General features: G+C 45.6%; 1 protein-coding gene and 1 long non-coding RNA gene across 3 annotated transcripts in view; one reads left to right on the top strand and one right to left on the bottom strand.

Moving 5' to 3' along the window:
* Positions 1–25,406, bottom strand: part of DEF6 (DEF6 guanine nucleotide exchange factor) — a 799,533-nt gene that overhangs the window by 290,871 nt on the left and 483,256 nt on the right. The window lies entirely within an intron of this gene.
* LOC141089298 (uncharacterized) lies at positions 342–4,418 on the top strand. 2 transcript variants are annotated; one of them, XR_012232237.1, is made up of 6 exons: positions 342–681; positions 761–862; positions 960–1,024; positions 2,687–2,828; positions 3,902–3,995; positions 4,086–4,418. It is a non-coding gene; the product is annotated as an uncharacterized lncRNA (long non-coding RNA). The 2 variants fall into 2 exon arrangements; XR_012232236.1 differs by having other exon boundaries at positions 3,902–4,418.

Raw genomic sequence — 25,406 nt, 5'->3', positions numbered from 1 at the left:
GAGTAGTATCAGAAATGTATATCTGAGTATATTTTGACAAATTTCAGGGTTGTCACTAACTCTTCTATTTTTCGTTTCTCTAGAATCGTTAGAATCACCTCATCACCATATACTGGGCACGTCCGGCTATTCGATGGTAGCTTATCACTCACCTTCCACATTACTCTTATTAATCTTCCAATTTCGTAGTGATTGTCTCTCCTTTTCTCCATTTGTTGCTCACATAGTCTCCCCACCAATACCCACAGTCCATTGTACCTGGATATCATCCATTTTCATCATTTTCATTCTCATTTACATCCATATCTTCATATAGACAGATATCCTCTGCTCCCACGTTCATTACAATAACTACATATTCCAACCCCCGGTCACATGACCGCTGGTTTACACACAGCAATCCCATGGAGATATTCTTCCTACCCCCTTCACAGAGAGGCTGATGTCTAGGGCCCAAGCGCCGCCCTCTACCCGCCCCCTGTCTCATCATTGCTCCCTTTTTCCTCTCACTGGGACACTGTTGTCCATCACACAGGCGCCGCCCTATGATTAACATCCCGGTCATGTGACCATCCTCCTGTGGCCGTGATAGGCTATTAGTTTCCACTTATACCCAGATATACTTCCCTGCAATACAGTGTCTCTCACCCCAGCAGCACAAGCGTCCAGCCACAGGCCAAGGTAACAATCTTAAGAGATCCAGCTCAATTTTTGCTTGTTCTCTATTTTATCATATTGACAGCATTTTCCCATTTTGCAGCGCTATTCCTCTGCACCTTCGGTGCTCTTCCTAAACAGCGCGTTCACCCTCCCTGTGACACACGTGTCTCACCACCAGGACAGACCATTTGGATAATCACAGGTGATTCTAACTCTCCCAGACAACATTAGGGCACCACTATTGTACCATCTTGTGCCTTTTAATCTCATGCACAGGTTCTCTTCTCCTTCAATCATAGCACCCACCTGTGGACATTCATGCCTGTCACAAACAATACAGGATAGTTTCCTGAACATATTACAGGTAATTTTTACACTTCTTAATTCAGTGCTCACCTTACATCCTTTTGTCCTCAGTGCTACCTATGCAGTGGCGTATCTAGGGGGGGGCAGCCGGGGCAGTTGCCCCGGGCGCAGCCAGCAGGGGGGCGCAGTCGGGCCGCCTAATGCAGCGGTCCGCAGTGTCCTCCCTGGCGGCTGCGTTCTGCCGCCCCCCACCTGAGAGTCGGCGGTTCTCTGTGTCAGCTGTCAAGCTGACAGCCGGCGCAGAGAAGGAGGCCGTGTCGGCTCCCAGGGAGCAATTGTACTGGCGTCTATACAGACACCTGTACAATTGAAGCTCTGACCGCCGGGCCAGAGCGACGTCAGCAGCGTGATCATGTCATGTGATCACGCTGCTGACATCACTCCCCGGCGCCCAAAGCAAACGTTGGTGGTAAGTGTGCTCCACTGTGGAGCTGAAGAACCACCGAAGATGGGAGATGAGAGGGAGTTAATGAGTGGAGATGGGGGGGATTTGTAGAGGGGATGGCGGTTAATGTGTGGGGGTATTTAGAGTGGGGATGGGGGTTAATGAGTGGGGATGGGGGTTAATGAGTGGGGATGCCATGGGGTTAATGTGTGGGGGTATTTAGAGTGGGGATGGGGGTTAATGAGTGGGGATGCCATGGGGTTAATGTGTGGGGGTATTTAGAGTGGGGATGGGGGTTAATGAGTGGGGATGCCATGGGGTTAATGTGTGGGGGTATTTAGAGTGGGGATGGGGGTTAATGAGTGGGGGTATTTAGAGTGGGGATGGGGGTTAATGAGTAGGGATGCCATGGGGTTAATGTGTGGGGGTATTTAGAGTGGGGATGGGGGTTAATGAGTGGGGATGCCATGGGGTTAATGTGTGGGGGGATTTGAAGTGGAGATGGGAGTTATTTAATGTGATGGGGTTAATGAGTGGGGATTGGGTTAATGTGTGCGGGGGTTAATGAGTGGGGATTGGGTTAATGTGTGCGGGGGTTAATGAATGGGGATGGGGATTAATGTGTGGGGGCGTTAATGAGTGGGGATGGGGGTTAATGTGTGTGGGGGTTAATGAATGGGGATGGGGGTTAATGTGTGGGGGTATTTGGAGTGCAGATGGTTATTTAATGTGTGGGGGGATTTGGAGTGGTGATGGGGTTAATGAGTGGGGATTGGGTTAATGTGTGCGGGGGTTAATGAATGGGGATGGGGGTTAATGTATGGGGGCGTTAATGAGTGGGGTTGGGGTTAATGTGTGGGGGTATTTGGAGTGCTGATGGGGGTTAATGAGTGGGGATTGGGTTAATGTGTGGGGGGATTTGGAATGGGGATGGGGTACTTAATGTTTGTGGGGGATTGGGGATGGGGGGATTTAATGTGTGGGGAGATTTGAGGACACAAAATAAAGAGTATGTATGAGGAAACAGTATGGGGGATTGGTGCAGACAGTATGGGGAGCGAATGGGTTAATGTAAGTGGACACAGTATGGGGAGTCGGGGATATGTGTGAGCAGACAGTATAGAGAGTGAGGGGGTAAATATATGAGGAGACAGTATGGTGAACAGGTGGGATGTTAGAGGAGACAGTATGAGGAGGGAGGGGAATAGTTTGAGGGGACAGTATATTGCAGATATTTTTATTTAGGAGCATTATAATGACACTTCTATCTTTAAGGGCGTCGTGTGGAGATTTGCTGCAGAAGACCGGAGAAGATGGAAGTCTACAGAGACGGCTGTGGATGAGAAAACTCATCATGGGGTCTAGAAGAAAAGGAGAAGAAAAGGAGAACGACTGCAGAGACGACGTCATCTATAAGGTACTTGGATGTAAATGTTATTTGTGATACTGACTAATTCTCATGTTTTTATTTGTTAGGAACATTAAAGGGGTTGTCCAGGTTTGTACGGAGTCTGCAGTCATTCTATGTGACTGCAGACTTCTGAATTCTCACAGTGCTCACTGAACGCTGTTAGGATTCTCTCATGCCGGTAATTTACATCCATGCGATCACATGCTGACTAGACATGTGTGGCCTCACTCAATGAAAGTGAACGGAGCGAGGCCGGGCACGTCTAGTCGGAATGTGGCCAGAAGTATATAAATCACATACTTGTGCTGACATGACTGCACATCGGCAAGGGAGAATCCTAAAAGTGTGCAGTGCATTCGTTGTGAGAATTCAGAAGCTGCAATGTCAGGATTCAGCTCTGCAGGTTCCAGCAGTCATCACACGGACACTTCACTCATATGCGATTTTCATACTTGACAACGAGCTTCTCTTCCTGCTTCTCTCAGTTTTTTACTGAACATTGAGAGCATTAGGAGGAGCAGCTCGTGGGTACATGGCTAAGTGTGCAAGTCGCATATGTACTTGGGGGGGGGGGGGGCGCCGAACCGAATTCTTGCCCCGGGTGCCAGAGAGCCTAGATACGCCTCTGTACCTATGTCTTCTATCTGTTTCAATCATAGTGCAAATTTCTGGACGCCCATACCATTTATTGGATATACCGGTCCCTGCATAACTTAATGTGTCAATCCCGTGAATCTAGTGATTTCCTACATTAATGGGTAATCTAGTTCACATTTGTGCATATCCTTAGCCTATCTCAGTACACACATTTACACTCATTTTACTTATCATCTTCAGTGTCCTTTCATTCTCAGTAGCTGCTGCCTCTCAGCCATCTGTTTCTCCACATTATTAACGAATATACCCAGGTATTAATTGACTGTTTTTGGACTTTGTCACCTTCTTCATTTACATAACATCCCCCAATATGTACATGTGCCATTGTCACTCACCATTTTGTTCTTTTTCTTCCAGTACTGAATAGTGCCTACTCACGACAGCGGTTCTTTAATAATAATATATGGAATTTTCCATTACAGCTCTTCTCAGGTACCTGTCTTGGCACTCATTCCAGTCGGCTATCACCTTTTATGTGGTGTTGCACACCAAGTAGCACCGACCACGAATTTCACAGTATCCTTTATTGTTTAGTGTCACACTCGTTGCTTGTTTTAAACTTCCTAGGGCACGTTTCTTACATATATTCCTTACAAACCATCACAGCACGGACTTTCCATCACCGCCCTTGGAACCTGTGGAGTCTCACTAGGCTCACTTGAACCTTATCTCAGGATTCGCTGTTTCTGTTTTTATTTAATCATCGACTTCTTGTTTAAACTATACATGATGTTTATACGTTTATCATCAGCATCCTCTTGCTCGGATATTTGTTACATATTCATTTGTTCACTAATTTTAATGCCTTGTCTTTTTGTAAACTCATTCTAGTTAAAACCAACTGTGAAAAAAATTCTGTATCTGATGAAGGTCAATTGTATGACCGAAAACGTTTAAAGGAATGTACTCAACTGGATGCCTTTCACAATAAAGGAACTGTCAAATCAATTTTTCTTTTTGAGTGCCATGTTTTTGTACTACATTGTTAGGTGGCTGGATACCCGACTTGTGCACCTCTCTCCTTATTGAGTGCCGTGTTTTTCTATTTTGAAGAAAAAAAAAGTGGTAGATATAATTAGCAGGTTTACTGCAGACTATCATCCAATCTATACTCTGTATTGTAGTGGCACAGATACTAACATATTCTGACACTGTGCGTAACCCCACAACTGATAATCAGGAAAGAAAATCAGCCAAATATAACAGATATGATGAGGAATGCTGCATATTGCTGCCACAAAAATGATGGTACTCATCTGATTAACTGCCACCAGCCATAGAGAATTATGCGCCTCAAGGCATTTCACCCATTAGGGCTCATCAGGAGGCCTGATGTAACAAAGACTTGTGTCCTGATTCTGGTGTGATGTGACCAACGATATATGAAAGCCTGCATAAAGTTTGCTGAAAAACACAAGAAGGACTCCCAGACTTTGAGAAATAAGATTCTCTGGTCGAAGATAGACATTTTTGGTGATAATTCGAAGTGATATGTGTGGCGAAAACCAGACACTGCTCATCATCTGCCCAAAACAATCCCAACAGTGAAACATGGTGGTGGCAGCATCATGATATGGGGGTATTTTTTAGATGCAGGCACAGGATGACTGGTTGTCATTGAAGGAAACAAGAATGCGGCCAAATACAGAGATATCCTGGATGAAAACCTTTTCCAGAGTGCTCTGGATCTCAGACTTGGCCGAAGGTTCACCTTCCACCAAGACAATGACCCTAAGCACACAGCTAAAATAACAAAGGAGTGGCTTCAGAACAACTCTGTGACCATTCTTGACTGGCACAGCCAGAGCCCTGACCTAATTTCAATTGAACATGTCTGTAGAGAAGTGAAAATGGCTGTCCACCAACGTTCACCATCCAACCTGATGGAACTGGAGAGGATCCTCAAATCCAGGTGTGAAAAACTTGTTGCATCATCCCAAGATGACTCATGGCTGTATTAGCTCAAAAGGGTGCTTCTGCTCCATACTGAGCAAAGGGTCTGAATACTTATGACCATGTGATATTTCATTTTTTTCTTTTTTAATAAATTTGCAAAAATTACTACATTCATGTTTTTTTCACTCAAGATGGGGTGCAGAGTGTACATTAATGCAAAAAAAATGAACTTTTTTGAATTTACCAAATGGCTGCAATGAAACCATTAGTAAAAAATGTAAAGGGGTCTGAATACTTTCCGTAAACACGATAATACTGTGGCGCCCCTGAAGGTTCGGTCGCCACAGAGGTACTGCACCTCCTCCTGAGGTGTAGTATCCCACTCCCCTGGTAAGATGGTGACACCTGACCAGACTCCAGCACCTACATCCAGCACAGACACCTTAGAACAGCAGAGCACCCTTTATGGCAGCTGCTTTGGTTCATGAAGGGTGCTGGGTGGTGGGTGGAGCTTAGAAACACTAGATGGGAAAGCTGACAGGAAGTTAGGTCAGTTCCCCACCAGGGGAAGCAGGGAGAGGACCTCTCTGTAGTCAGAATCCCAATAGAGGGGGGGAAGACAGTTTCCCCACTGGGAGAAGGAGGAAAAGGGTGTAGTTGCAGTAGTCTCCTGTGAGCTGGAGCTGCTAGCAAGGAAAGAGGAAGAAAGAAGGATCAGTTGTTCAGAAGGAAGATAGATAAGAATGGAACGTGAGGAGAAGAGAGACTGGGGATTAGGGCTAGAGCAGAGCCCTTCTCTAAGTTTAATGTGCCAAGGCCGGGCGCCAGTATCCGAGGCTGTGTGTGATACTAATGATCCTACAGCAGAAACTGGAGGAATAGAAGTTGTGACCACTTTATTCCCACCTAAAACTCAAAGACACAGCAGCAACATGTGTGAGCCGGGACATGATTGTAAGGAGTCCCCAAAGCAGGATACAGCTGCCTGTCATGCGAGTGGAGTAACATCAAGAATGAGGAACTTGAGTGTAATTCAGAACTACAAGTACTTCAGATTAGCGCTAGAAAGGAGATGTTCAGAGAGGGCACACGAGAGGGAGTGCTGGAAGTTGGCTGGATCCCTGACCAGGAGGCTGTAGTACTGAAGCGTGCACCACTGTGCCAGCAACGTGAGTAAAGTATCGGAACTGCATTCTGCTGTGTCATTGCCTTCTTCCTGCGCCAACCTACTCAGCACTGCTACATCTCGGTGCCAAACACTACATCATCTACTACAACACCTACTCCCGCTACCCTGGGACTACAGCTCTGCCTGTGGAGAGCTACTACATCCTTGCTGCACCACACCATCTGTCCCAGAGGATCTGAACTGCAGCGCTGGTCACTTCAGACCAGATACCACAGGTGGCGTCACGAACTATCTACCTATAAACTTTATTCAGATTCATTCCACCTATTTTACATGGACACCCAAGGCCACGGACCGGGTCACCGCCACCGCGACCCTTCCTCTTTAAGACACCGGCCCGGTACCAAGTGATCCCCACACTTGCCCTTGGGGCGCTCCATTTTGGCATCACGAACAGAATTACGAGGCCCGGTGCCACCAGATCCTGTGTGCCGAAGATTTGATTGATTTGGGAAATGCTAACACTGAAATGAGCAAAGGAATCGATTTATTGGATTGTGAATTGAACTGTAATTTTGACTGTAAAGATGGCTGTCATGGGGTGAAGTAAGGTGTGCCTTCGTGGGCGGCACCCAAGAAAGAGCGAGAAACAACATGAACCTCCCCTGCCTTTACTTCAATGCTACTGCATCATGGCCAACCCAGAGAGGGGTCCGGATCTTAGCCTGGTATGGCGGCAAAGGAAAAAGGCTGTCTGTGCCAGCAACGTGAGTAAAGTATCGGAATTGCATTCTGCTGTGTCATTGCCTTCTTCCTGCGCCAACCTGCTCAGCAATGCTACATCTCAGTGCCAAACACTACATCATCTACCTTGACATCTACTATCAATGCCCTGGGACTACAGCTCTGCCTGTGGAGAGCTATTGCATCTTTGCTGCACCCCACCATCTGTCTAAGAGGATCTGCACTACAGCGCTGGTCACCTCCCTTCTGACCAAATAACACAGGTGGCATCACAAATTATCTACCTATAAACTTTATTCAGCCTCAATCCACCTATTTTACATGGACACCCAGGGCCACGGATCGGGTCACTGCCACCGCGACCTATCCCTTTAAGACACCGGCCCGGTACCGAGTAATCCCACAGCTCTGGGGGTGATCCAATACTCCCGGCGGCAATAAATACCCTTTCCTACAAAACGCTAGCAGCAGGGCAGGTCAGGACCCCCAAGGCATAAAGAAACAGTTCATGCCATGTACTGTATCCAGCTTGGATGCCCAATAGCTGTAGAGTACAGAGGAATCACAGGATGCTGGTACGGTGCCATGTCCGCCATGTCCGCCATGTCTGTTTTGTCTCATGTCCCTGGGAGCGGTGTGCACGCGCATCTCGTGTCTGCTATCCTGCATGTTCCCTAGAGCAGTGTGCACACTCACCTCATGACTGTTGAGCTGCGGGATGCCTGCATTTCTGCTCTGCCTTCTGTGATCATCTCGTCTAGAACCCCTGATCATGTGTCCTTCCTATGTTCCAGCAGAGGCTGGTTCTGCATTCATCTCTGCATGTCTGGAACTCTGATCATGTGACCTGCCTAGGTTTCAGCACTGGTTCTGCAATCATCTCTGCATGTCTGGAACTCTGATCATGTGACCTGCCTAGGTTTCAGCATTGGTTCTGCATTCATCTCTGCATGTCTGGAAATCTGATCATGTGACCTGCCTAGGGTTCAGCACTGGTTCTGCAATCATCTCTGCATGTCTGGAACTCTGATCATGTGACTTGCCTAGGTTGCAGCACTGGTTCTGCAATCATCTCTGCATGTCTGGAAATCTGATCATGTGACCTGCCTAGGGTTCAGCACTGGTTCTGCAATCATCCCTGCATGTCTGGAATCCTGATCATGTGACTGCTCCCTGTGATCCTGGAGGAGTGAACTGGAAGTTCTCCCCTGGTCCTGACCCGGAAGTGGAGGTGCTATGCCCTATATCAGACTGCCCCTTCCTATGCTCAGGGCCTGAGTATTGTGTTGCTTCCCTGCATGGCTGCTTGGTCTGCTGGGTCGCTCCCTCTATTCTGTGCCCTTGCACTTTGCTCTGTCATGCGCCTCTGCACACGCTCCGTGCTCGTATTCTGTCTCTGGTCTCGTGCTTTGCCTCGTGTTGTCCTACGTGCTTTGTTGGTCCTTGCTATGCTTCTTTGTTATGCTATGCTCTGTACCCTGTCCCTGACGTGTCTCTCTACACGTGCAGGCCTCCGCTCTGTACCCTGTCCCTGATGTGTCTCTCTACACGTGCAGGCCTCCGCTCTGTACCCTGTCCCTGACGTGTCTCTCTACACATGCAGGCCTCCACTCTGTACCCTGTCCCTGACGTGTCTCTCTACACGTGCAGGCCACCGTTCGGTACCCTGTCCCTGACTTGTCTCTCTACATGTGCAGGCCTCCGTTATGTACCCTGTCCCTGGCATGCCTCTTGACACGTGCAGGCCTCCGCTCTGTACTCTGTCTAGTCCCAAGGCTCTCCCTTGGCCCGGCTCTGGGCTTCGGCCTACGCTCCGCTGCTAGACTCTGTCCCTGGCGTGTCTCTCGACACGCACAGGCCTCATCTTGTACTTTGCCCCTGGCATGCCCTCTGCATGCGCAGGACTCTGCCTCTTACCCTATGCCTTGTCTCTGATGTTTCGTGCACCCTTGCACTTTTCGTACTAGGCTTTGCCGTGCTGTTTCGCACGCGTCTCTGTCCTGTACCTTTGCCTAGCCCTGCCTTGTGGCTCCATGCCCTCGTGCACGCGCCTGGTCGCCCTGTGCCTGCCTGTTGTGCCTCAGCCATGCCGCCTCTAGTCGGGCTCGCCTGTTGTGCCTCAGCCGTGCCCGCCGTCCAGTGCTATAGTGGTTATCGCCTGTGTGTGGCACTGCCGCACTGTTCTGGCCCATATAGTTCCTCTATAGCGCTCTTATCTGGTGTCCGTCCTTGTTTCTGTTCTCTCGCCATCCTGCCTGTCTGCCTCGGCCTCCTCCTGTCTGTACTTCCCATTCTGTGTTCTCCCTGCCTACTGTCTGGTGTACGTGTCCCCTGGTCCGTCTCCTTCCTTTCTTGTGGTTCCGGTCCTCTGCCAGTCCTTTGATACATTTCCCCCTGGGGTTCCTCGTCTACACTCTCTCGCCTTCATGCCCTTCTCCTGCTGCCCCTACGGGTATTGCTGCCTGGTTCCTTCCTCCTGTGATACCCTCTGCTCTGGTACCCTTGACGCTGTCCGTTATCCCTGTCCTGCCTTTTGCCTAGCTTGTCCGTCGAGCTGTCCCTCTTGGTACCGGCTGTCACGGTTCTGACCTCTGTGGTCTTGCCCCTAACGGTCCCTGTACAGGGGTCGGTCATCACCTGGCGCGCTCGGCCCAGGGGCTCCAGATCTGCGACCCAGAGGGTCCACTCTCGGACGTTGCCGGCTCCTAAGCATCACATACGGTCAGCAAAGTACTTCAGCATTTTCCAAAACTTTTCCCTCCTTGTCAGAGTACCTCGAGCATCAGAGCCTGGGTGGAGGGAGGGTTTGAAGAAACTTTCCCAGACTTTTGGGAGTGTAACCCAGCTTCTGCTTCATCTAAAATGTGTCTCCCTAGTCTCCACAAAAGAGGCACATGGAAACATTATTATAATACGAATGTGGGGGGGCTTTATTATTATAATTTTTTAGTATGTGCTATAGTCATGCAGTGCACCATCTTTTATCATTTTTCGTGTTTAAAAAGAGGGTTTGTAAAATGCACGACATTAACATCATCACAATTTTTTTGAAGCTATTATTATTATTATTATTTATATAGCACCATTGATTCTATGGTGCTGTACATGAGAAGGGGTTACATACAAATTACAGATATCACTTACAGTAAATAAACTAACAATGACAGACTGATACAGAGGGGAGAGAGGACCCTGCCTTTTCGGGCTTACATGCTACAGGATGGTGGGGAAGGAGACAGTAGGTTGGTGGGTTGCAGCAGTTCCGGTGTTGGTTGAGGTGATATCACCGGTAGTGGTGAGAGAGAAGGAGGTAGCGGGGTCACTGCAGGCGGTAGGCTTTCTTGGAGAGGTGGGTTTTCAGGTTCCGTCTGAAGGATCCAAATGTGGTTGATAGTCGGACTTGTTGGGGCAAAGAATTCCAGAGAATAGGGGCTATTCGGGAGAAGTCTTGGAGGCGGTTGGGTGAGGAGCGAATAAGTGTGGAGGAGAGAAGGAGGTCTTGGGAAGACCGGAGATTACTTGAGGGAAGGTATCGGGAGATTAGTTCAGAGACATATGGGGGAGACAGGTTATAGATGGCCTTGTAGGTCAGTATTAGTAATTAGAACTGGATACGCTGAGGGAATGGGAGCCAGTGATGAGATTTGCAGAGGGGAGAAGCGGAGGAGTAGCGAGAAGAGAGATGAATTAGTCGGGCGGCAGAGTTAAGGATGGACTGGAGAGGTGCGAGGGTGTTAGCAGGGAGACCACAGAAAAGGATGTTGCAGTATTTGAGGCGGGAGATGATGAGGGCATGCACAAGCATTTTAGTAGATTGAGGGTTGAGGATAGGACGGATTATGGAAATATTTTTGAGCTGGAGGTGACAGGAGGTAGAAAGAGCTTGGATGTGCGGTTTGAAGGACAGGGCAGAGTCAAAGGTTACTCCGAGGCAGCGGACTTCTGGTACTGGGGAAAGTGTGATGTCATTAATTGTTATAGCTAGGAGGAAAGATGATGAGTTCATATTTGTCTACATTGAGTTTGAGGAAGCGAGAGGAGAAGAAGGAGGATATGGCTGATAGACACTCTGGGATTCTGGACAGCAGAGAGGTGACGTCTGGGCCAGAGAGGTAGATCTGAGTGTCATCAGCATAAAGGTGGTAGTGGAATCCGTGGGACTTTATGAGTTGCCCCAGACCAAGTGTATAGATTGTAAAGAGTAGGGGTCCTAAAACAGAGCCTTGGGGGGACTCCAACAGAGAGAGGGTGGGATGAGGAGGTGGTGTGGGAGTGGGAGACGCTGAATGTGCGGTTGGAAAGGTATGAGGAGATCCAGGATAGGGCAAGGCCTTTGATGCCGAAGGAGGAGAGGATCTGTAGTAGGAGGCAGTGGTCAACTGTGTCAAATGCAGAGGACAGGTCTAGAAGCAGGAGTATAGAGTATTGTCCATTTGATTTGGCTGTAAGTAGGTCGTTAGTAATTTTGGTCAGGGCTGTCTCAGTGGAGTGATGGGGGCGGAAACCAGATTGTAGATTGTCAAAGAGCAAGTTAGATGATAGGTGGGAGGAAAGTTCAGCGTGGACGTGCTGTTCCAGGAGTTTGGAAGCAAATGGAAGCAATGATATTGGGCGATAGCTGGACATAGCGGTTGGGTCGAGAGTTGGCTTTTTAAGGATAGGCGTGATTGTGACATGCTTGAAAGCAGAAGGGAAGGGACCGGACGTTAGTGATAGGTTGAAGAGGTGGGTTAGGGATGGGATAAGTGTGGTGGTGAGGTTGGAGAGGAGGTGGGATGGGGTCGAGTGCACAGGTTGTGAGTGTGAGGTGCGATTTGGAGAAGAGATGATTAAACTCCCCTTCAGTGATGTTGGAGAGTGAGGTTATGGGGTTTGGGCATTGGTCTGGTATACAAAGGGGTTGTGGTGGTTGAGTGATGAAGACTTGCCTTGTTTGGTCTATCTTGTTTTTGAAGTGTGTGGCAAAGTCCTCGGCAGAGATGAGGGAGGTTGGAAGAGGCAGTGGTGGGCGGAGGAGGGAGTTAAAAGTTTTGAATAACTGTTTTGGGTTGGAAGATATGAGGGTTGTGAAGTAGACTTGTTTAGCAGAGGTGAGGGCAGATTTGAAATCGATTGTTGCCTGTTTGAATGTGGTGAAGTCATCTTGCGAATTTGTTTTCTTCCACCGCCGCTCTGCAATCCTGGACACTAGCCGGAGCTTTTTAGTGGTGTTATTGTGCCAGGGTTGACTGTTGATACATCGCATTCTGCCATGAACGAGAGGGGCAACCGCATCAATAGCTGATGCGAGAGTGGCATTGTAGAAAGCAGTGGCACCGTCTGTGTCATGGAGTGAGGATATGGATGCCAGTGGTAGAATAGAGTCAGAGAGCGTGTGGGTGTCTAGGTGTGCAAGGTTTCTGCGGGGGGGTGTGTGTTGCTGGACATGGGTGCCTGGTGAGGAGGACAGGGATGAGAAAGTGAGTAGATGATGGTCAGATAGAGGGAGAGGGGAGGTGGTGAAGTTAGAAAGAGAGCAGAGACGGGTGAAGGCCAGGTCTAATGTGAGTCCATCTGTGTAGGTGGCTGAGGAGGACCACTGAGTAAGTCCAAAGGATGAAGTAAGGGACAGGAGTTTGGAGGCTGCTGACTGAAGGGTATCAGTGGGGATGTTGAAGTCACCCATGGTGATAGTGGGGGTGTCAGTTGAAAGAAAATGAAGAAGCCAGGTAGAGAATTGGTCAATGAAGGCAGTGGTCGGCCCTGGAGGTTGGTATATGACGGCCACTTGGAGGTTGGAAGGAGAGTAGATGTGGACTTCAAAAGAGGGGAGGATTAGGGAGGGAAGAGGTGGGATTGGGTTGAAGGTGCAGTTGGAAGAAAGGAGAAGACCCACTCCTCCACCATGTCTGTTGCCAAGGCGAGGAGTGTGGGTAAAGTGGAGGCCGCCGTAACACAATGGTTTGTTGTAATGCCTGTATGTCATCAGATGGTGAAAGGAAGAGAAGAGATTCCAATAAGTGGTAAGTTGTACAAAATGTACCCTTCTGCATGTGTCATTCTGATAAATTTAGCATAGTTAAAGAGTTTAAGTTGAATTAAACGTTATGGACACTTGGTAGTGTACGAAGTAAAAAAAATAATGTCTACTCAACTGGAGGTCTTCTTTGCACTGAGTACAATGTTCCTCTCTGGTCTCTTGACACCATAATCCAGCAAAATAGCATCAAATGACTGCTGTAATCAATGACTGTCTACTTAGCAGCTACAGCTTTTACATGAAAAGCATTACATAAAATTCAATAACGGGAGATCAAAAGATCATATCTAAACCAAAATGGTATCAATAAAAATGTCAGCTTGTCAGCTTAAAAAAAGCCCTCACCCAACCCCAGATCACGAAAAATGGAGACTCTACAGGACTCAGAAAAAGTGAGCCATTTTTTTAAAACAAATTTTGGAATTTTTTTCATCACTTAACCCCTTTACCCTAGAGGATTGTTTGATTGTTTAATGACCAGGCCATTTATGATGTAATAACTCTGGAACACTTCAGTGGATCTTGGTGATTCTGAGAATGTTTTTTCATGACTTATTGTACTTCACATTAGTGGTAAAATTTCTTCTATATGGCATACGTTTATTTATGAAAAAAACGGAAGTGTGGCAAAAATTTTGAAAATTTTGCAATTTTCAAACTTTGAATTTTTATGCCCTTAAAACAGGAAAATATGTCACAATTTTGTTTTTGTTAGGAAATTATGAGGGTTAAAAGTTGACCAGCAATTTCTCAATTTTATAGCAAAATTTACAAAACCATTTTTTTAGGGACCACCTCACATTTGAAGTCACTTTGAGGGGTGTACATGATAGAAAATACTCAAAAGTGACACCATTCCAAAAACTGCACCCCTCAAGCTGATGGAAACCACATTCAAGAAGTTTATTACCCCTTCAAGTGTTTCACAGGAGCAGAAGCAACATGGAAGGAAAAAATGAACATTTAACTCTTTAGTCAGAGAAATGATCTTTTAGCAACATTTTTTTATTTTCACAATGGTAAAAGGAGAAAATTGAGAAATAAGGTTGAAAAATTTCTCCTGAGTACACTGATACCCCATATGTGGCGAAAACCACTGTTTGGGTGCACAACAGGGCTCAGAAGGGAAGGAACGCCGTTTGACTTTTTCAAACCAAAATTGACTGGAATTGAGATCGGATGCCATGTCACGTTTGGAGAGCCCCTGATGTGCCTAAACAGTGGAAACCCCCCACAAGTGACAACATTTTGGAAACTAGACCCCCTAAGGAACTTATCTAGATGTGTGGTGAGAACTTTAAACCCTAAAGTATTTTACTAAAGTTTATAACGCCCGGGCATGAAAATAAAAATCATATTTTTTCTACAAACATGATTGTTTAGTTCCCAATATTTTATATTCCCAAGAGCAACAGGAGAAATTGGACCCCAAAAGGCATTGACAAATTTCTCCTGAGTAAACTGATACCACATATGTGGGGGAAAACCGCTGTTTGGGTGCACAGCAGGTCTCAGAAGTGAAGGAACGCAGTTTGACTTTTCAATCTAAAATTGGCTGAAATTGAGATCGGATGCCATATCGCGTTTGGCAAGCCCCTGATATGCCTAAACAGTGTAAACTTCCCCCATGTGACCCCATTTTGGAAAGTAGACCCCCTAAGGAACTTATCTAGCTCTGTGGTGAGCACTTTGAACCCCCAAGTGTTTCATTAAAGTTTATAACGTCCGGGCGTGAAAAAAAACATTTCCACAAAAATTATTTTTAGTCCCCAATTTTTTATTTTCCCAAGGGTAACAGGAGAAATTGGACCTAAAAGCTGTTGTCCAATTTTTCCTTAGTATGCTGGTACCCCATATGTGGGAGAAAACTACTGTTTAGGCACACGTCGGAGTTCGGAAGGGAAGTAGAGACGTATTGTAATGCAGACTGATGGAATGGTCTGCTGGCGTCATGTTCTGTTTGCAGAGCCTCTGATGTGCCTAAACAGTAGAAACCCCCCCACCAAGTGACCCCATTTTGGAAACTAGACCCCCCTAAGGAATTTATCTAGATGGGTGGTGAGAACTTTAAACCCCCAAGTGTTTTACTAAAGTTTATAATTCCCGGGCGTGTAATAAAAAATCCTATTTTTTTCCCACAAAAATGATTTTGTAGACCCCAATTTTTTATTTTTCCAAGGGTAACAGGAGAAATTGGACCCCAAAAGTTGTTGTCCAATTTGTCCTAAGTACACTGGTACCTCATATGTGGGAGAAAACTACTGTTTGGGTACACGTCAGGGTTCGGAAGGGAAGTAGTGACGTTTTGGAATGCAGACATTGATGGAATGGTCTGCGGGCGTCATGTTCCGTTTGCAGAGCCCCTGATGTGCCTAAACAGTAGAAAAAAACACAAGTGATATCATTTTGGAAACTAGACCCCCAAGGGTCTTATCTAGATGTGCCCGCTTTTTGGAACTAATCTACTGTTTCCTGTAAATCTAAGTAAATTGGTAGTGCATGGTGGTGTGATACAATTTGAAGCAATCTTTCATACACAGGTCAGGTTTTTCGGGGCAGGTGTTGCATTGATAAATTGTGTCCTTGCGTATTCCACTTTTGTAACACACTTTTTGCGGCTTATCATTTCTTTTAGTTGGCGGGACCACCCCCGGGAAATGCTGACCTGGTACAATACGAGCACCTTCAGTTCCAGAAGTACAGGGGCCCGCTTCTTCCTGAGTGCCGAATAACAGGGCCTTAACCCTCCTGGAACTGAAGGTACGACGTATTGGTGTGGTGTGCACATTGTGACAGAAGAAAAGCATTGAGCATTGCCATTTGTATGAGGTGTTCGGCCAATTTTTTGTACCACACCTAGGCCTTTCTCAAAGTGTTAAGGGGAGAATGTATGGCATATGAATATATACAAGAATCAAACTTATAACATTATATGGACGCTTTTCTGAATACTGGAATCATATAGCTTTAAGAGATTTCTGATTCTCTAAGACTCAATTCTGTTATTCTGTACCAGGATGTACCTTGGGATATGCTGATGATTGACATGGACTATGGAAGTTGTATAATCCAACTAGTCTTATCAAAACTAGTCTTATCAAGAGTCAATGCACCTGCACATGGGGACATTGCCCCCCAATAAACCAAGGATTAGTGCGATAAGGGCATGGACAGATGTCAGCCTGACCCAAAGGGGGCAATTAAAAGTGATAATGGTACAATAAATAGCCTAGAGGCAATAATCATTAAAGTAATGATTCTATAGTAACTATAGGAACTACACCTGCTTCCAACGAGATGCTCCCGGTAGACAGGTAGACAACCTACCATCTACCTACTGTAATAATCAAGTTATTCAGGTCCAGGAGGGTAGCCTATATAACGACTCCTTGTTACTAGGCCAAATTTACCAATTGCCCGATGTATATTGGTTATGTGGGGACATGAAGATGGAAAGGACAGTGTACCATGGTAAAAGCCCTTATGCCCTTCGATATATTTGATCTACCTGGCTGGGATCAAGTACTCCAAGAAAACCACCTGCCACAAAGGGTAAAAAGGGAACTACAAGGTTCCTTTGACCCCCATATTTACATAGACTCCATTGGGGTTCCACAGGGGGTACCTAACGAGTTTAAAGCCAGAAATGAGGTAGCAGCTGGTTTTGAATCAATTATTCCCGTGATTGGAGTGAATAAGAATGTAAAATGGATAAATTACCTATACTATAATCAGCAGAGGTTTGTTAATTTTACTAGAGATGCTATACGAGGACTTATTGAACAGTTAGACCCCACATCCATCATGACCTTCCAGAACAGGATGGCCCTAGATATGATCCTAGCAGAAAAAGGCGGAATCTGCAAAATGATAAGTACCAGCTGTTGCACTTACATACCCAATAACACTGCCCCAGATGGCAGCATATCTAGAGCACTTAAAGGCCTCACTGACTTATCAGAAGAGCTAGGGTACCATCACATTTAGCGATGCAAAAGCGATCCCGACAACGATACAACCCGGTCAGGATCGCTGGTGCATTGCTAAATGGTCGCTAGTGAGCTGCCAAACAGGCAGATCTCACCAGCGATGCGGCGACGCAGCAGCGGTTGTTACTTACCTGTCAGATGCGGCGATGAAGACGTCCCCCCGCCCGCATCCACGTGTCGCTCATCGGCGCCAGCAGAAAGCTCAGCAGGAAGCGGCCGACGAGAAAAGGCCCAGGATGTTCTCACGCAATCAGCGATAGACAGCGGGGGAGCCGGTTGGAGGTAAGTATCACATATAGCGATATCGCTAGCAATATCACTTCTGCGTCACAAAATCGGTGACGCATAAGCAATATCGCTAGCAATTTCGCTTAGTGTGACGGGGCCTTTAGCCCAAAACTCAGGAGTAAAGGATAAATGGGATACCTGGTCTGGTTTGGGTGGTGGGATGGCTGGCAAAGAGCACTCACAAAGTTTGGAATAGCTATTTTATGTGTTTTAATTATATTGGCCTTAATTCTATGCTGCTTAGCTCCATGCCTTAAGAAGATGATGTTGATAAAAACCATGGAAACCACAGTAATGACCATGCATGCTGACTTTGAAGATCCCCTATATGAAAGATGCCCTTATGAATCCATGCAAGCACTGCCTTGTCCACCACCTCTGGAATATGTCTGCCTGAAGCAAATCGACGAGGGAGAGACCAGGATCTGAATTCCTCCTGCGCAAAGTCCGTTAGGAGGGGTCCATCTGCTAGAGATGGGTCATCTCATATATACGGTGAAGATTAGTTAGTTAGGTTCCAGCATTTTGAGACAGGTAGGCCGGGAGGACAGATCGATAGGCTCGACGAAATTAGGGTTTTGATTTTGCATATCTCCAAAGGGGAGAATGTATGGCATATGAATATATACAAGAATCAAACTTATAACATTATATGGATGCTTTGATGAATACTGGAATCATATAGCTTTTAGAGATTTCTGATTCTCTAAGACTCAATTCTGTTATTCTGTACCAGGATGAACCTTGAGATATGCTGATGATTGACATGGACTATGGAAGTTGTATAATCCACCTAGTCTTATCGAAACTAGCTGTGATGGTCATGTGTGACTGGACACCACCTCCAGTAGGGCGAATTTCTATGACACACGTGACCCTGGATACACCGCCTCCAGTAGGGCAAATTTAAACAATATAACGTGCAGCTGGATACACCGCCTCCAGGAGGCGAATTTCAGTATTACACGTGAATCTGGATACACCGCCTCCAGCAGGGCAAATTTACAGAATTAAGGGAAACACCAGGGAAACCGATACAATGGAGGGCCCTGCTATAGGGAACGGGGACGTGGAGACCTCCTGCACTCCCCTGAGTCAGTGTCTCTACACTCCTGACAGTCCCTATGCAGGTTCCGCACCTGGTGATGAGCAGGATACCTAAAAACCCTACCTCACCCTGCATCTATCCCTTTCTAGTGAAATGGACAGTGCAGAAACTAATCGCACCACTGCACTGAAACACACAAAAGAAAAGTTACAAACAGGGGTAACACCACTTAGCTTTGCTCTGTTGCTATTGCTCCCAGCAACAGAGTCCAGCACCTCAGTACAGCTTTCCTCCTGAATAGCTACTACTTCACCAAGCTTTGTCAGAGCTGCAAGGAACTCCACTCTGACTGTGCTGCAAGGAACTCCTCTCAGCTCCTTCCTTCACCAAGGATGGTTGCAAATGAACAATACCACCAACAGTGAGTGAGAGCACATGACACTCCTTTATAGGTAAGCCAGAGCAATCACACCTGTTAGTGATTCCCGTGTAATAACGCAAACCACCACCGGGGGGCAAACTAGAACAAAAGACACCACTGTGTCTTAGAGTCACTGTGTCATTAGGGTCATTACCCTAATGGCCACCGGGGGCAAAACTAACTTTAAGCAACCAGCTTAAAGGAAAAAGAAAGGTTCCACAAGTGCTTTTATCTGTCACAATCCAGCATAGATCGTGACACTAGTCTTATCAAAAGTCAATGCACCTGCACATGGGGACATTGCCCCCCCAATAAACCAAGGATTAGTGCGATAAGGGCAAGGACAGATGTCAGCCTGACCCAAAGCGGGCAATTAAGAGTGAAAACGGTAAAAATTCCTTTTAAAAATGTCTTTTTACATCAATTAAGGAATTTCCTTTTAAAACCTTGCGGGGCAACACAGAACTAGACCCCAATCAGAGGACCATAAAACATCCAGACTCCTTATCTATGAACTGGTCCAATGTTTATATTTATGTTTCTCCCTCTCCCATATTGATAGTTCTGCTTCACGTCACTTGTCTTATCTATTGCATTTTTTCTAGGCTGTATTGTGCATAAATATGTGACTTCAGATTTTGTATTAGTCTAGCCTGATGAAGAGACCTGAGTAGTCTCGAAAGCTTGCAATGTATTACCATCTTTTCAGTTAGCCATTAAAAGGTATCAACCACTGAGGACTCTCAATCCTGAATATTTTGGTATAAAGCAGGAATTTGTGGATGGCCTCAAAATGCGTCCGGGCCATAACCATTAGGAACAATGGAGTGATGTATAAAATATCAACACTCCCCATGTTAAAGACCAGGCCCCAAAACTGCATAATTTCAACTGCGTTTACAGGAGACCAGTTAGAATATGATGAACCGGGGTTTTGTGCCAAAAATTGATGACTGTACAATTTAGTTTGGTCCACCATGAGGTTAACAAAATCTTCAAAGAAAAAGACTTCTAAAAAGTCTATTTCTGTGAGGCCGGTGGTGTCAAATTTGATTCTTGATTCTGCCACAAAATCAGGAATCAGTAGCTCATAATTTTCGGGGGGAGAGTTCCATATGGGGTCCGCAATGGGGTGCACTGGTTCAGCTTCATCTTCGGGAATGGTGGGCGCTGCCTCATTTTCTGTCCTGGGACATCTGCGTGGCGGTTCTGCAGGACCCGAGAAGGAAGATGAGGAGGAGAAAGAGGATGAGGATGAAGAATCCAAAAAGTAAAGAAATGTGGGATCCTCTCCTTCGCTATCAGTGTCAGAGGCAAGAAAAGCATACGCCTTCTCCAATGAATAGCGCTGTTGGGACAAACGTGACAGGCGGGACATTTTATTTATGAGTATGGTGCTTGTGTGTACTTTATTTATAGCTGTGTGTGAAGGGGGATAGTGATCAGTGCAAACTTGTCTGAAAAGAAAAAGCTAAAAGAAAAAAGCAAATAGGGAGAAAAAAATGCCTGTGAAAAGAAAAGTGTAAAACAGCAGGCACCAACTCTGATAAGTGAAAACAAAAAATAGCCCAATAGCATTCTCAATGCGGATGGTAGAATTACTAAGTAGTAAGCCACCATTAGCAAGATAATTTTGATTCCATAATTGCAAGAAAAAAATAGGAGGAAAACATGGAGTATTAAATCAATAAGGTAAAAAGATACAAATTTTATTAGAGTATTATCAAGTAGATATTATAAAAGATAAAAATGACAATAGGACAAGACAGACACTGAAAAATGGGGTCACATCCAAAAGTTATCGCAAATGATAGTAAAACCCATATATTTACATAGTGTGGCATTGGGAATGAGCTAGAAAAGGTATACTGGCAGGTATAGCCCAGAAATAAATATGAACACTGGGATAGCACAGAAATCTGGGGTATCAGATTAGTATGCCAGGGCAGAGCTTACCAGTAGATGTATGCACGGAACCCCAGCCAGATGGCAGGAACCCTGACGCACGTTTCGCATAAACACAGGCCGCTTTCTCAAGGAGATGCGGTGGGGTACTGTGGCAAGGATCTTAAAATGCCATGGAAGCCAAACACATGGTTGATCAGGCGCCAGTATCACCGCTTTTCGTTGTGGCCGGTTTGGACCAGGTGGTCCAAACCGGCCACAACGAAAAGCGGTGATACTGGCGCATATACAGTGAGTCCCAACAGATCCCACCATCCAGAGCTCAGGACATCAAGCACCATTGCGCACACGTGGGGAAGTGAAAGTCCCCAGGGGTGCTCAGGAGGCATAAAGACGCCCAGTTCTGAGTGGGACACAAAGGGCAACACCGCACATGAGCTCGGCCGCACAAATGACAAGGTAAATATTTCACATATACAGAGCCAGACTGGAAAGCAGGATATAAAGGCATATATCATGAAACGCACATGAAAAAGTACATATGAAAACAACAACAGTCAGTGTAAATATTATATGACTTCACATCCAAGAGTCATCTGATTCCAGCCAAAATGGTATTATGCAAACAATGCTGCAAGGTAATTCACTGGCAAAGATGCTAAATGATGAGGCAAAATAAGGAACTTGACCACTCCATAGGTCACTAATGGCTCTAAGATCTTTTTACCTTATTGATTTGATACTCTGAATTTTCCTCCTATTTTTTGTCTGATAAGTGAACTGCATCACTTATCAAAGTTCGGCGGCTGCTGGATGTGCTCGCGGAGGTGGCGCAAAGGGGGGTGAAGAAAAAAGGAAAACAGCAGGCATGAGCTCTGATAAGTGAACTGCGTCGCTTTTCAAAGTTCGGCAACTGCTGGATGTGCGCACAGAGGTGGTGCAAAGGGGGCCGAGAAAAAAGCGAGCATGAGTTTTGATCGGTGAACTGCGCCACCAATCAACATTCGGCGGCTGCTAAATGTGAGCATGGAGGCGGCGCAAAAGGGGGTAGAGGGAGGTAAAAAGAGGGGGAACGGGGATGGGGGGATTGGGGTGGATGAAGAGAGATTGGGCAGGGATTAGAAATCAACACTTACAGTTGTAGTCTTTCTTCTTTGTTTTGTCTTCTTTCTTCAGCAGGGATTGTGGTGTTACAGGCTTCTGTAGCACCACAAGACCCAGCACAGGAGGATATCTGGCAGTGTGACCACTCTGCAGGAATCCTCAGCTAATGTGAGGACCAGCAGAGCAACAAACAGGTCAGAGACAGGTGATAGACAGGGCACAGAGCGGTCATACCGCTGCTGTGACCCAACATTGGTGGGATCGATGATCATATCGATCCCACCAATCAGAGCTGGCCCTGGTGACACCGGTGTTGCTAGGCACCGGCCTAGGATCGGACGACATAGCTCCGATCCTAGGGCAGGTCTCTGGCAGGTTACTGGCAGGGCGCAGCGCAGTCACATCGCAGCTGTGCCCTGTGATTGGCACAATCGATGATTACATCGGTCATGCCAGTCAGCAGCTGCAGGCCATGCCTGTCCTGTCCTAGGCACCAGCCTAGGATCAGTGCTCTTACAGCACCAATCCAGGCAGGTCCCGAAAGGGCACAGCGCTGTAACACGGCAACTTTGCCTTACGATTTGCGTGATCGATGTGATCGTTAATCGTGCCAATCTAAGGGGTTTTCGCCAATGCCTGGCATTGTCAGGCTCCAGCCTAGGATCGAGTACATCGGTACTCGATCCTAGCCAGGGACTTCACTGTTTCAGCCATTCTGATTGTCTGAAACAATGAGAAAGGCTGCGATTGGCTGTTCGAACAGCCAATCAAAGTGATCGGGAGGCCGGGTAGGCGGGGACAGCCTCCAAGATGCCGACACCATCTTCCAAGAGGTAAGATGGCGAGGAATTTTAGTGCGATCCCCGCGACTTAAGTTGCAGTATCTCATTAAGGCCTCTTTCACACATCAGTTTTTTGGTGTCAGTCGCAATCCGGCAGTTTTGGAAAAAAACGGATCCGTCACAGATTGTGAAAAACTGATGTGACGGATCTTCGCTGGATCCAACTGCCCTACCTGGTAATAATAATTGGAGCATGCTCAGTTTAAAAAAATGGAATCCGTCGCTGAATTCCGTCATTTGATGGACAGCGACGGATCCTGCACCCATAGGCTTCCATTATAGCTAATGACAGACGGCGCTGGATCCGTCGCCGTCCGACTTTTCGACGGAGACAAAAAAATGCTACATTTCCGATGTCTTCGCCCGATGGACACAAAATTTCTGACGGATCCAGCAAACGATGGACGAAACGTGAGGCCATCTGTCTCAATCCGTCGCTAATACAAGTCTATGAGAAAAAATCAGATCTAGTGGCATCAGTCGCAGGATCCATTTTTTTCAAAAAACAACAGATTGCGACTGATGTCAAAAAACTGATGTGTGAAAGGGGCCTAAAGGGAATGACGTACTATCCCGTCCATGGGAAGTAAGGCCCAGGTCACATGAACGGGATACTACGTCAGATGGCAGAAAGGGGTTAAATAAAAAAGACCCTATACATATTTGGTGTCTGTGAACTCATAATGACCTGTATAATCATAATGGCAAGTCAGTTTTAGCATTTAGTGAACATGGTAAAAACAAACAAAAGATAACTGTGGAATTGCACTTTTTTTGCAATTTCACCACACTCAGAATTTTTTTTCCCATTTTCCAGTACACGATATGTTAAATCCAATGGTGTTGTTCAAAAATACAACTTGTTCCACAAAAAAATCCCTCACATGGCTATTTTAAAAGAAAAATGAAAAAGCTATGGCTCTGGGAAGAAGGGGAGCAAAACATAGAAATTAAAAAACTGAAATACCCCTGGTCGTTAAGGGGTTAAAAAGCAACTTCATATCACAGAAGCACCAATGGGTATGTGAAAAAGAACATGGCAGTCTTTGATACCCTTCACACAGGACTGAATCTGTCACAAGGATTTACCTTATAACTTACTGCAAAATCTGAAGATTCTGCTCTAGATAGTGTGAGGGTATCAGGTCTTTGATTTTCCATGGACATTGGAGCAATAAAACTTTCACACCATTTATCTAAGCTAATGAAGGATTTATTCTCTGAGCTCAATTTGTTTGTTTGTTTTTTGACGTATCCATGTCATGTCTCTACTCTTTATGTATATATATTGTATTTATATATTTGTGTTTCTTTAAATACTTTGTTATACCTTTCTTGTGGGTCATGCACATAAAAGCCGTTCTTTGCAGTGTCCACATCGGACATTACTTGTCTGAATCCTGCTCATATAGGTACTATACACATGATCAGGTTTTTAAATACATCAGTTAAGGACTGATCTGATATGGGTTACCTTGAGGTTTGGTAGAGCGGCTTAGTATACATTTTTTGCAAAAAACGTATCAATCAAATACCCTGTTTTTATCATTTTTACTAGCTGTTTGTTATTTTTTTATTTTTACACGTTTTATTGTGTTTCTCTGTGTTTCAGTCTTTTGGTGGTGTGAACACTGTCCTACAGACTTGTTCACTGTGTGCATGGCCCATGTTTTTGTATTTAATTGGTTTCTTGTTTTTGCAAGATTAGGGAGGTTTCCACCCCTTCCTTGTGGGTCATGCACATAAAAGCCGTTCTCTGCAGCGTGTCCACATCAAACATTACCTTTCTGAATCCTGCTTATATAGGTACTATACACATGATCAGGTTTTTAAATACATCAGTTAGGGACTGCTCTGATATGGGTTACCTTGACATTTGGTAGTGCGGCTTAGTATACATTTTTTGCAAAAAATGTATCAATCAAATACCCTGCCTTTTATCATCTTTTTACTAGCACTTGCTGTTTATTGTTACTTTTTTTACAACAGAGTATTTTTATACGTCTTATTGTGTCTTTTTGTGTTTGTCTTTTGCTGGTGTGAACACTGTCCTACGGACTTGTTCATTGTGTGCATGGCCTATGTGTTTGTATTTAGTTGGTTTCTTGCTTTTACAAAATTAGGGAGGTTTCCACCCTTCCTTGTGGGTCATGCGCATAAAAACAGTTCTCTGCAGCGTGCCCACATCGGACATTACCTGTCTGAATCCTGCTCATATAGGCACTATACACTTGATCAGGTTTTTAAATACCTCAGTTACGGACTGATCTTATATGGGTTACCTTGACATTTGGTAGAGCGGCTTAGTATATATTTTTTGCAAAAAACGTATCAACCAAATATCCTGTTTTTTATCATCTTTTTACTAGCACTTGCTGTTTATTGTTGCTTTTTTACAACAGAGTATTTTTCACATTTTACTGTGTTTTTCTGTGTTTCGTTCTTCATTATACCATGACTGAAAAAGAGACCTAACTAGTCTCAAAAGCTTGCTTTGCAATATCACTTATTTTTGTCAGTCATTAAAAGGTATCATAACTAC

This window comes from Dendrobates tinctorius, unplaced genomic scaffold (assembly GCF_039654945.1).
Source record: "Dendrobates tinctorius isolate UK_male_01 unplaced genomic scaffold, ASM3965494v1 ptg000045l, whole genome shotgun sequence".
In the NCBI taxonomy this organism is placed as follows: domain Eukaryota; kingdom Metazoa; phylum Chordata; class Amphibia; order Anura; family Dendrobatidae; genus Dendrobates; species Dendrobates tinctorius.
Note: the sequence above shows the minus strand (reverse complement) of the source record. Positions and strands in the feature narration are given on the sequence as shown.